This window comes from Somniosus microcephalus, chromosome 9 (genome assembly GCF_052327205.1).
Source record: "Somniosus microcephalus isolate GS21.2 chromosome 9, FLI_Smic_1.0, whole genome shotgun sequence".
In the NCBI taxonomy this organism is placed as follows: Eukaryota; Metazoa; Chordata; class Chondrichthyes; order Squaliformes; family Somniosidae; genus Somniosus; species Somniosus microcephalus.
Window position 1 is genome coordinate 82,531,850 of NC_140995.1, and position 12,771 is coordinate 82,544,620.

General features: G+C 41.0%; 1 protein-coding gene across 5 annotated transcripts in view; it reads right to left on the reverse strand.

Moving 5' to 3' along the window:
• The window catches only part of klhl29 (kelch-like family member 29), a 732,755-nt gene extending 721,208 nt beyond the window's left edge, over positions 1–11,547 (reverse strand). For 2 of the 5 annotated variants that reach the window (XM_085996816.1, XM_085996818.1), the window contains exon 1: positions 11,005–11,168. The gene's annotated coding sequence lies outside the window, so the exon portion shown is untranslated. Of the gene's footprint in view, positions 1–11,004; positions 11,169–11,459 lie in introns of those variants that run through there. The other 3 variants (XM_085996817.1, XM_085996819.1, XM_085996820.1) reach the window with 3 other exon arrangements.
• Between the last annotated feature and the right edge of the window lie 1,224 nt (positions 11,548–12,771).

Below are 12,771 nucleotides of genomic sequence, written 5' to 3' on the forward strand. Positions count from 1 at the left end.
GGTCGCCCACGGGGTCCACGCTGCTCGGGGATCACGTCAGGTAAGCAGGTCGGGAGTTGAATGGCCATGGAATCATCTTATTACTTGACAGCTGCAAATGTGCTATAAAAGCTCCCATCTCACAGCTGTTCACTTTCCATCTCAGAAGCTGTTGCTTACTGCATTTGGAAGACAGATTGAACTTTATGCAGGTTGCAAGTGTTTGGAGCAAACTCTGTATCCAGTGTCACCTCATTGGAATAACCTCTGTCATCATTGACAGATCGCTCCTGTCATCTCATGTTCACCTGCCATCTATTACATCAGCATCGGTGCCCTTGAAACTCTCTCACCTTGGTCCTCAATCTCACCACGATCAGCCCCAACACCAGCAGCACCAACAACACCAACCTTCTCTGCAATCAACTGAAGCTACACAGGGCATCAGCACCGGACCACATTGCTGCCCGGGACGCCAGGGATGGCCTCACCGTGGCCAGATTTACTTCACTTGACACTGTACACCCTGGCTTCCACATGATACGCCAGGTTGGCACAACCCCACACCAACACCATAAAGCATCCCTACATTGCCCAAGCCATTCGTTTCACACTCATCACCATTGCGGGCAGTACCGTTATGTCTCACCATTCACTACAACTCACAAAGCCACTTCCAAAGGTTCACACAAATCTGTCCAAGAATGCAATGTGTTGAAAATAAAGATTTCAATGTTTGACAGCACATTAACAGGAACTTCACATGAAGATTGGCTAAAACACCCAAGTGCCAACCCTTGTGTGTGGTTAGTTGATATGATTGGACTAGGATGAGGTGAGTGTGAGAGGTGGCTAGTGAAATGGGGAAGTGATAATGTAGATAGAGAGGGATGAGTGGAGGTGCAAGGTAAGTTGGTGTAAGGATGTGCAGGAGTAGGGTAGGGAAGGCAGAGTGATGGGGATGTGATGAGTGGCACAGCAGGATGAGGTTGAGTGTGGCTTCGCAGTAACGTTTCGTGATCTGAGATCATTGAAAGGTTTGCACCATTGCAGCCTGGTCCTCCTGACGACATCCCTGCTTGTGCCCTCCTGTGCAATGTGCAACCAGGCTGTGTTGATCTCCTGGGGAGGTCTCTTCTGCCCATTGGAAGGGAAGAGAACCTACCTGCGTGCGGTGACTCCCTCCCTAAGCATATAGAGGGAGTCATGGGAGAGCCTGGGTGCAGCCGTGCACTTCTGTGCAGTGCTCGTCAGTGTTTGCAGCACCTTAATGCTGTAGAACACTGACAGCACAAATGTCAAAGTTAATTTGGCCACGATCCCTTTAAGGAAACCGGCTGATGACGCATCATCGAATGACGTCAACAGGCCCGCTTCCCTCAATTGGCTGGCAAACGCGCTGGGCGGGCTTAACAAGCCCAATCAAGGGAAAATCATTTTGGACAGCGGGCTGGAGCCGGCAGCGAGGCCGGAACCCGCCAAGGTTAGTAAAATTCAGCCCAATGAGTTAAAGTACGGTGTGTTTAATATATTCTCAGCCCCTGCAGTCACCAATAGCATTTTCTTCAGTTAAATTTATTTCTTATTTTGTTTCACTGAAATATTACAAGAATCACACAAGTTCCCTGGAGTATTCCTTTACAAACATAAATGGAATATTTCATTAGTTTTGGGCTTGGGTGTATATGACTTTTATTTGGAAACCATGACCGGAATTTTAACTTAGAGCCGGGTAGGGGGGTACTGGAATGCGGACAGCAAACCCGGGTGAATGGGTTTCCCTCAGGCCCTGCCTAATTTAACAACAATGCCTGATTTAAATGTTTTTAAATCTGTTTCCCGCCTGCAGCCAGCCGGATTAAGGGGCTAGCTGGCTGTCGGGCGGGTAGGCCTGGGGAGCAGAGAAAAGGAAGGCCAGGATCATCGAGGGGATCAGGGCCAGGATTGCCATGGGGATCGGGGCCAGGATTGTCTTTGGGGGCAGGTGGGGCAGTCGGTAGGTCGGATGGAGGGTCGGAGATTGAGGCGGGAGGGGGGAGAGCTGGGAGGAGAGCAGAGATCAGGGGTAGATCGGAAGGGTTGGGGGTGGGGTGGGGGGGGTGGCTGTCCGATCGCAGGGTTTTCTGATGCAAGAGCGCTGGATCCAGCAGGTAAGTGGAAAGGCACTTACCTCCTGGATCCAGCAGTTCTCGCCTTCCTTTAACTACCGGGTTCCTCGTGTCTTAGGAAACCAAGCTACCCACAGTTAAATTTAAAATAGAGCCTCATTATAATATTTAAAGTGTCAACCCACCTCCTGCGAGTGGGTTGACCATCCGCCCCACCCCCACCCATCCCGCCTCCATTAAAACCGGAAGTGGGCGGGTTGGAGGTGGGCTGGGGTCAGGATTCAGAATTTTAACACTTTCCACCCGACCCCAACCCACCCGTTTTTTGTTAAAATTCCCCCCCATATACTTATAACCTATATATTTTTCGATCGCAAATGCAGAATGCAATCATATAATTTTATATCTCCCACATCAACATCAATTATGTTGTGACATAATTCACCCTTTTTTTCCCCAATACCAAACGACTCCCTAGGTCGTCAATTCCCCTAGGTTCAACATTAATCATTTTATATAAATGGCAACTAGTGAAGTATAGAATAAAATAATGTATCTGTATGTTACCATGTATAATAATAGTGAAGATGTACATGGGAAGTTGGTTTGTTTGGGACATGTATGTACACAAATGGTAAACTTGCTTACCAACTAGTCTTAAACCAGCTCCAAGATACAAGAACATCTACACCTGCACCCCCATAGCAGGCTTCCTCCATAGGTTCCACCGACAGAAACAAGTATTTTAGGTTGGAGACAAAAGGAAGCCCTCCAGATAAGTTGGAATGTTGACTCGGTAATTAGTAAAGCAAAAAATATCCTTGTGGGATGAGACAAATAGGTCACTACCTCTTACAAGTTGAAAAGGAAAAAATTGATTTAAGAATCATGCTGCGAAAACGACAGAATAAAATAACAAATCATTTTTGCCTTTTGGAATCAGATGATCCCTTTCCAGGAGCAAAAGAGGTATGTCCTGTACCCAAATGCACAAAGGAGTACAGTGGCTTGCTAAGACTTGGAATGTTTGGCACCTTCCCAATCTACAAAGATCATCAGAACAGACTCTACCACCAGCAACCCTTCAGCATAGCAGATGGGTAAAATAGAAGTGGTACCATCTCTTGCTTACTGTCAATACAGCACCCAACCAGGTAAGATTGATTGGCAAGAGCTCAGATAAGAACACTGGGGAAGGGAACACAGATATAAGATTGATGAGGAGACAGCTCAGGCATGTACTAGACTGAAGGATGTCCAGTTGAGGTTAACCACTTAGGGGATGGAAAGAAGTATTCAGTGAGAAAGCCTGTAGGATTATTTGCTTTACACCAATGCCACCCCTTATTAGTATGACAAATACAGCTAGTAATTGATGTAAATATAATTGTTGGGTTAGTGTGGCACTATTGGTTCACTGTGATGTGAGTACCCAAAGTATAATAAGGTATTCTGTAGAGGAATTTAGTCATTGTTTATAAATAAACTGATATGGGGTTGTGCATATAGTGCCAGTTCCAAGTAGTCTATTATTCAAGTCTCGATCTAACTTGATCCAGCTTTGTAAACGACATTACTCAGAAGAAATCACACGAGAATTGATTAACTTACATGCAACATAAATCTGACCACCTGTGATCCTGATTATTTCAAATTTCACTTTAAAAATTTTTTTAATAAAATATCCTAAATGTCAAAATTAGGATTAATAATTGCAGGTTTAAAGTAATGTAAATGTTACTGTCAAGTAATCATGCATACTGAAGCAGAATTGCACTACAACCAAGTACATGAAGAACAAACTGTACTTAGTGTGCAGACAAAGGTAACCATTTCCTGCTACTATCAGTTTTTCAATGGCACTTGGTCAAACTGATGAAACCTAGAGTCACACCACTGTACATCAATGATCAAATTAACAAACATCAAAGCATTACATTTCACGCTATGCACTCCATTTTACATCATAAAAAACATTTTGATAACACAAATATTTCTAAGTTAACAGATCTCAGCTGGAATGCCCTTACCTAGTATATAAACATATCAATACTTTGCATCTAGACTTGACTAACAGAATACAGTCTTCAGCCCCATAGTATGCCAATATATCTTTGCTTAATCAATTTACACTTTCACAGTACTCCTTTTCACCGAATAAATCTAACCTGTACAAATCTGCTACTTGTACAGATTTCCTGCCACATCAGCACAAGGTCATGATTTTTGGTGCATCAGCATCAAAAGGACAATATAAAGTTGTTGATGATCATAATGAACACTACATCAGACATGATATTCACTTTTTTATTCACTGTTCTAATAATTTTTTTCCTCAAACTTAAGTCAGCATCCTGTTGTGATTTGTCAGTTGACCATCCCATGAGTTACTCACTAATCAGTAGAAACTTACTGGCAGTCAAAGCCCTGCAAATAGTGCTCTATTAATGCTGTTTTTAGTGCTTAAACATGGAACTCTGCTACTCTACCCCATAATGTAACCACTGTTCCCATTCATATTTTTGCTTAGATCTAGTCAGTACTGCACTTTTTAAGTTCATTTTAACCATTTTTTGTTCTCCTGTTCTGAAAGTGCCTGCTCTTCCTCAGGTATGATTCCACAGAAGTCAACAGCTCTCTGGTACCTCAGCCAAGGATCTATTCTTCATGCATTGGCATGCTATTTAACCATGGATGCCAAACGCCTTATCACCACACACTCACATTTTCCAGCATGGAATACAAGACAACAATCAGGAGTGGGAACCCTATATAAAGTTTCCCTCTCTAACCTAAGGGTGCTGAGGCCTACCACTGACCTGGCTAACATCAGCTAAATTAGCACAACTCAGGTGATTAAGAGCAGTGCCTTTACTCGCTAGGTCATTAGGGAAGCTTAGCAACATCTTCTTTAAAGTTCTCATTCTATTTTGCATTCCTTCTATGACTATTTGACTAGAAAGTGGTGTATATTAATAAAAGGCTCTCAGTATTTTCAAAACATGTTACAATAAAATGGTCGTTTTAATCCTTCCCTTTTATTTTGACAAGATTCAGAAAACTCACTGCTCACCTCTATTCACTAATTAGGATCTAGATGCTGTTGCTTATGATAATCAGCACTCTAAAAAGTGCATTAATATTTGATTTTGGTAATAATCGGTATGCCTATTAACTGCAATCCAGTCATGTACTGATCCATTATTTTACATTAGCAGATTAAACAGGAATTAATGAGCTAATTGGCAGAGACCCTAACCCTAACCCTAAATGCAGTGGCATTAGTATATGATAAAAAGTACATATTTTCAAAGTAACATCTACTAATGGTAATTGTAAATGCTGTAGTACGTTTTATGCTGGAATCAACCATGTCTTACGCCAGCACAAAACATACTAAGCATCAGTATGACTGGACTAGTAATTACAAAAGGATTTGAGCCTTTCACAATATTTATTCTCTTTTCCTCTGGTTCACCAGGTCACAGATTTTCTCAGCTCACATGCTCTAGTAAAATGTTTGAAATCCAAACTTCTAGGCTTAAGGAAGGAATGGGCGATGCAGGATCAGCACATGCACGTGCATCACCATTTAATCTATTACAGCAGCCAATCCATAGAACTTATTAACTTTCCAATGGTATTTTGCACAGTGGAACAGTGCAGATTCCCAAGGTAAGAAATAGGGGGGGGAGACATGGAATTATGTATACTTCATTTAAAGTGGCTACATAATATTTAGACTATTCAAGATAGGCAATTTATAATTTGAAAGACTATATGGTTGATTACTTAGCATGTTAACGCTTTCCAAAAATCAGCAAGGCATACTGACAGAAAGATAGAATGCCTCATTCTGACTGTTGATTGTACTCTCGTTGATGAATATTGCTGGAAAGGATTATGGCGCAACTGACTGGTTGTGAATCTTGTAATGTGGTTTAATTATAGTTTCCAAACATGAATAATTAAACAGACAACATCCTTCAAGTACTGCTCCCTCAGCTTATTATTTACTAATTTATTTTTAAAGTAGGATTTTTGCTTACCAATTAGTAACTTTTGTCAATAAAAATGTGATAAATGTTTATATAACAGTTGCACAATGGAGTACTTCTCAGATCAAAAAATAAGCTAGTTTCCTCAAGAAATTTACAGATCTATTCCCATTTATAGATTGCAAACTTCAAAGATTATTCAGTGGCACAGACATCCCAGGAGATCCACTCAAAAGTTAATCTTTCCCAAATGTCCTGCATACTTCTACACAAAGCATTGACTGTGTAAGTCAGTTAACAAGTTAGCAATCTTTAAATTTTATGACACCACTATTAAAAAAACCTTTAAGAGCAAATGAAATACTGCTATATATTGACTATATAAAAAAAGTTATAAATGGTACCTCCAACATTTAAAAAAAAATTACGCACACAAATCTGGTCATAAGATGGCGATATTACTGTAGATGTGACGCAACATCTTGTTATAACTCCAGAAAAGCAGTTTATTGTAGCAGTGTTTCTGAATATCTGAAGTGAGGGTATAGTATGTAAAGGATTTAAAACTCAGTCCTCTATATCTATTTTCCTTTCCATACATGGCATTGGAAGTAAAGAAGCCTAACTGAAATATTTTGATGCACACACCAGACCAAAGCAAAAGATATTTTTGGAAAAATTGATATCAGTAAGTGCATATTCAAGTTGTTGATCTCTTGTTCCTCTCAATTACTGACCCAAAAACTGAAGCAGAGAGGTAGTGTGCTTACTGATGTTTGAATACTTGCAGGAGGATTTAGAAGAAAACTGTAATCAGGCAGTGCGTGGCTTGAATACTTGTGATAATGACTTTCACTCTTCACCACTACCTGACTCTAGGACTGGCAGCAGCCAAGGGATAGCCAAGAGCAGAGGTCAAAGCCTCAAGTACACAAATCATGAGCATGCCATTTTCAATCTCTGCTGCAGAAGGTGAAACATCTTCGAAAACCAGTAATGCTTAGAACAAATCTTTTTCACCTGCAAGTTTCTTTGAATCCTGTCAATACATGACATGTAATTATTGAGACAAACTAATCAATCATTTTGTTTGCTTAAGATTTTAGTGAACTATTTGGATAATATACCAAAGAAATAAGAGTGAGCCTTTGGTTTAGTGGTAGCATTCCCACTGGTGTATCAAAATGTGAAGGGTTCGAGCCCCACTCCAGACAGCCCCCTGGTGAATGGAGGCTAAAATATAGTCTCGAAATACTGGCTTGACATCCAGCAAGGTATTCCAGTTCAGACGGAGTGGCCATTGGCTCAGTGGTAGTATGTCCACCTCTGAGTTAAAGGGTTGGATTTTGGACCAACTCCTGACAACACGGTGAGAGGAAATTGGAGCGCCAACTCTGAATATTGGCTGGATGTCCAGCTGGCGTACTTGTACCAACCTAGGAAAAGATACTCCGCAGACAAACCGTGAGGAAGACAACAGGAAAGCACCTCAGCTGCTCTTCCCTAGTAAGTAGCTCAGGAATCTCATGTGCGAGTCTTGAGTTAGGACCTGCCCTAGGGCAGAGCACAATGAACGGGCAGGTGGACCTTAGTATCTTAATAGTTCAGTATCTTAATAACTACAGCATCAGATTGTTGCACAGAAATCTAATACTATTCTGGAAAAAAAAATCTCATTTGTATTGCCAAATAGTAATGATCAAAAACAGAAATTCTTCTTTTGCTATCACAATGTAACATGAAATATTCTCTGATTTGGTAAAATATCCCAGGTGCAAAAATCTGCTTCCTGGATTTAGCATTGTGGAAACCATACCTCATTTAACTAAGTGATTCTTTTGACACACAAGTGTTAAAAGCAAGTAATATTTGTTTATTTAGTGCTTTATCACATTAAAGCATCTCGAAATATTTCATGCTATGAATTGCCTTTTGGAGGTGCAGTGGCCATGGTTTCTTCTGGCAAACAGCAATGAAATGAAAGTCTTTGTAAGACAGGTGTTGAATGATAATATGTATGCACAATGCCTAAACTGGCTAGCTCAGTACAAGTCAATTGTATTGTCGATTTGATATTTAGTAATTAACACAGCTCTAATTTTGATGTAAAATCTATGATAAATTAAGAAAAACAAAACACTGACTTTAGCAGTAGTTTCATAAAGGTTTTTGCATCATCATTACTACATTATAATCAACATAACAACCATTGTAAACTTATTTCAGATGGGTTACTAGTCAAACTTCATAAAACTTGAAAATATGCTAAAATACTTGCACAACACAAGCTCATCAGGACATCGCTAGTACTGTACCACTCCAATCAGAATAAATAATTTGATGGATCAAATACAAGTGAAATATTTCACATATCTTGAAAATGGCAATTAGAGCTGTTTCAACCATTCCACTATCTATCTATTAAAAACTTTTGGGAAATGGCAATTAAGGTACATTGAACTTTTCAGTCCTACAAATGTGTACGATTAATTCATCCACCCAGCTCCGCCTGAAGAGTGATTTTTAGTTGAATATATTCACGAAACAAAATACACAACTTTGGGAAGACTTAATAGAAACAAGTTATTTTATGGATCCGATAAAAATGTATTCAATTTGATAACAATTTGTGGTCCACTTCTGTAAATCACAGATCCAATCTTATATTTACTTTTTCTTCCAGGACTCACTGGAAACTCCTCTGTGGATCTCTTTGCCAATGCAGTGCTGGAGTACAATTCAATTAAAACTTAGAAACAATCTATCACTTGAAATAATATATGTATGTTGGAGTTCAGAACATTTAGTGCCTGAAAGCAGTTAAATAGCCTTTTCTGTGGCCATTTTTACAGCAAAAGCTTAAAAATGAAATGGATAAAAGAAAAACTTGCATTTATATAGCATCTTTCACAACTCTAGGACACACCACAGTGCTTTACAGCCAAGAAGTATTTTTTAAGTGTAGTCACTGTTGTAATGTAGGAAACACGGCAGCCAATTTGCACACAGCAAGTTCCCACAGACAGCAATGTGATACTGACCAGATAATTGTTGTCTTTTACATTTTGGTTGAGGGTTAAATGTTGGCACAGGGATAACTCCCCTGCTCTTCTTCAAAATAGTACCATGGGATCTATTACATCCATCTGAGGGCAAACGGGGCTCGGATTAACATCTCATCCAAAAGACAGCACCTCCAACAGTGCAGCACTCCCTCAGAAATAATGAAAATAATGAAAACTCCAAAAGACCAGTGCCTACATATGTAATATAACAGCCAAGGGTGCAATTATACCTAAGAATTCTTAAGTACTGTGTCTCTGGTATTAAACTGCACTCTCCCAGAAGTTACCTATTCCTTGGTTTATCTTATTTTAGTCTGTAGTTAACAAAAATTAGTATTTGGTGAAAATAATTAATCTAGCTACCCTGTTTATTGAAGAGTCTGAGGTGCTATCCATGCTTCTGATAGAGTTGTTTTTTTCCTCAGTCGATGAAAGCAGTTCGACTCGAGTTTCTGCCTGATGCAAAGCTTGGGGTTTAGTGCTCCCTTTAGCGCCACTGTACCTGAACAAACAAACAAAGCTTGGGGTTTAGTGCTCCCTTTAGCACCACTGTACCTGAACAAACAAAGCTTGGAGTTTAGTGCTCCCTTTAGCACCACTGTACCTGAACAAACAAAGCTTGGGGTTTAGTGTTCCCTTTAGCACCACTGCACCTGAACAAACAAAGCTTGGGGTTTAGTGTTCCCTTTAGCGCCACTGTACCTGAACAAACAAAGCCTGGGGTTTAGTGTTCCCTTTAGCGCCACTGTACCTGAACAAACAAAGCTTGGGGTTTAGTGCTCCCTTTAGCGCCACTGTACCTGAACAAACAAAGCTTGGGGTTTAGTGCTCCCTTTAGCGCCACTGTACCTGAACAAACAAAGCTTGGGGTTTAGTGCTCCCTTTAGCGCCACTGTACCTGAACAAACAAAGCTTGGGGTTTACTGTTCCCTTTAGCGCCACTGTACCTGAACAAACATGTGTGCACTGTGTAACCACGGTTTAAAAAAAAAAGGAATAATAAAAAGGAGGGACTGTTCGGAAACAACAAAAATATTGGCCCAAGTAGTGCTAAACCTGTGGCGTGAACTATGCAAGAGATTTAGGGCACCCACCGCTGCTGCACGGTTGGGCGGGATTGTTCCAGCGTTAACACTACAAGGCTGAAATTGTACAGCGTCTCATACCCCGGCGGGGACACATCCCCAACCTACACCGGGGACCGAGAGATAGCAGGGCGTTAAACCATTCTATTTGTACCATACCAAACACTGGCCGCAGCAGAGAAATCCGTCTTGAAAACTGCATTCTCCGTGAGTTGTGCAAGGATTGATATAAAAGACCATTGTGCGGATAGATTCTGGGAGATTAATAGCCGGGAAAGGCTACCTCAGACTTCTGGGGCACCAGGAAAAGATCATATGTCACACAGCAAAACAAGATCGCTTACTGTACTATCACCAAAACTGATTTAAACTCTTTCGCTGTAACGCCGTGTCCTTCTCCGACACAATAATATATGTAGCCATTCAATCTACTGAAAATCTACACAAGTATATCAACTTTCGTAAAGTCTTACAAAGTTATGAAAACAAAGGAAAATTCCTGGTGCTGATTCATGATCACTTCGCAACACAGCTCGAATTACTCACCGTTTGTTTATTTTTTTTTAAATATCGCTAAATGCTTTTTAAAATACAGGCTCGTTGTACTTCTGCTAAAATAAACCTCTCGCTGGTTCATCAACAGCAAACCATATTTAATTAATTAAAGCAATTCAGGAGAAGATACAATAAAGGGGAACAAAAATAGGTCAGGAGCAAAATGTCAGGAGAAAAAGGGAGAAACACACACACATCAAAACAATAAACTTACTTAAGATGTTTGTGACCCAACTTCGCCCTGAGAATCGCTTTCAGTAACTTTAGTTGTCTTTGCTTTGCTGGGATGTCGTGCACCGGCCGCTATAAATCCAAATGTTTAATGTGTCACTTTCCCTGCCGAGCGGCAAGTTTTATAGAGCGGCGAGGCCGCGCAGGCGCAGTGAGCCGCTGGAGCTGGGTTGCGAAGCCAGCACAGCGCAGCCATCGGATTGGAGACAGCAGCACCTCCAGCCGCCGCCACAGCTCCTGCACCTTCCCGCACACAGGAGCTGACCGCCGCTGCCGCCAAAAGTCACAGCAGCTGCTCGGAAACCTTCAACTTTAAAAGCGGAAGGTCCACTTTGCAAACAGACAAATCTTATCATTCGCACAATTCTAATTCTCCGTCCTAAGCACAGGTCAAAGACGCTTATCTTAAATGACAATTCAATGTACAATACAGCTTACCTCCACTGTAGAGTTGGAGGTTGCGTCCTTGCAAATTCTTTGACGTTCGGGAAAGGAAATAAGGCTTTTTTTGGTTAGCGGTCTCGCTGAAGGATGCCCAGTTTAATTCAGATTCCAGATATTTGAGGATAAGCCATTTCAGCGGATCGGATGGCAGATTGTTTTTTTTTCTCTCTCCGGTTTTTAGCAGTGAGGGAGCAGGACGGTAATTTTATTTTATTTTGTTATTTCCTAAACGTTTTTTTGCCTCTTCCTCCCTCCAAAGACGACTGTTTGTATTGACTGATTTCTACCCCTCCTCCAGCGGCTGTGCAGAGAAGCTGGAGTCGGATTGCTGGCAGGCGAGCGCCAGCAGTAGTGGAATGAGAATCAGAGCCGGCGCCGGCCACTCAGCATCAGCAGCAGCAGCTTCCCCTGCATCCGCTGCTGAGAACCCGGAGAGCGCGCTCGGGGGGAGCTCGCGCCCGGCAGCCCGAGCTTGGCGCGCGCGCTCGCGTGTCCACCCAGCCCAGGTGCAACCCGGCTTTGCAACAGCGACAACCTGGATTCGGTTCAAAGAGATTCCCTGGAGAGAAGGTCGAAAATTAGATTTCGTCCTGAACCGTTACTGATAACCTCCAATATCTTACAATAAGCCTTAAAAAAAATCTTTCTAACTGGAATCCATTTTTAATAGTTACTTTATTTTCTGAAATTAAAGTGGCAAAGCGTGATAATTAATACCTGTACTTCTTATTTTATTTGTAATTTTGTTAAGCGTAAATGGAAGTAAATCAAGAAAAATATAAAATACTTAGTGGGTAAGTAATGAAGAGGAAAATGCCTGATACATGCCATTCCTGCACGGATTCGTACTCACCAATGTTTCCCCATATGTAGTGGAGGAGAACGTGTCACGCACTTCAGTTTCTCAAAGTTGAAATTGCTGACAATCCCACCTAAAGTGGGACATTTACTCCTTATTTGCAATCCAGTATGAAAAAATGCAGGGAGGGCAGAGGAGTTGTTAAGAAATATTATCCTAACGTGGATCAATACATGATGATATAATATGACTGGTCACAATTATGCGATTTATATCATCAGAAATATATAATTCAGATTGCACCTGTCATTGCATTGCTTAAAAGTTGTTATAATGACACTCTTGTGTTGTGTGGCTCTTCCTATCACCAAAATAGAGAAGACCCTCCTAAAAGATATTTAACCTTTAGGAATTGTGGCCTTGAATTTATTATTAGTGTATGATTGCTTAATGTGCCCATATGAAATCCCTCTTTCAGCTGTTTTAAGTGGTCTTACCCCATTTATT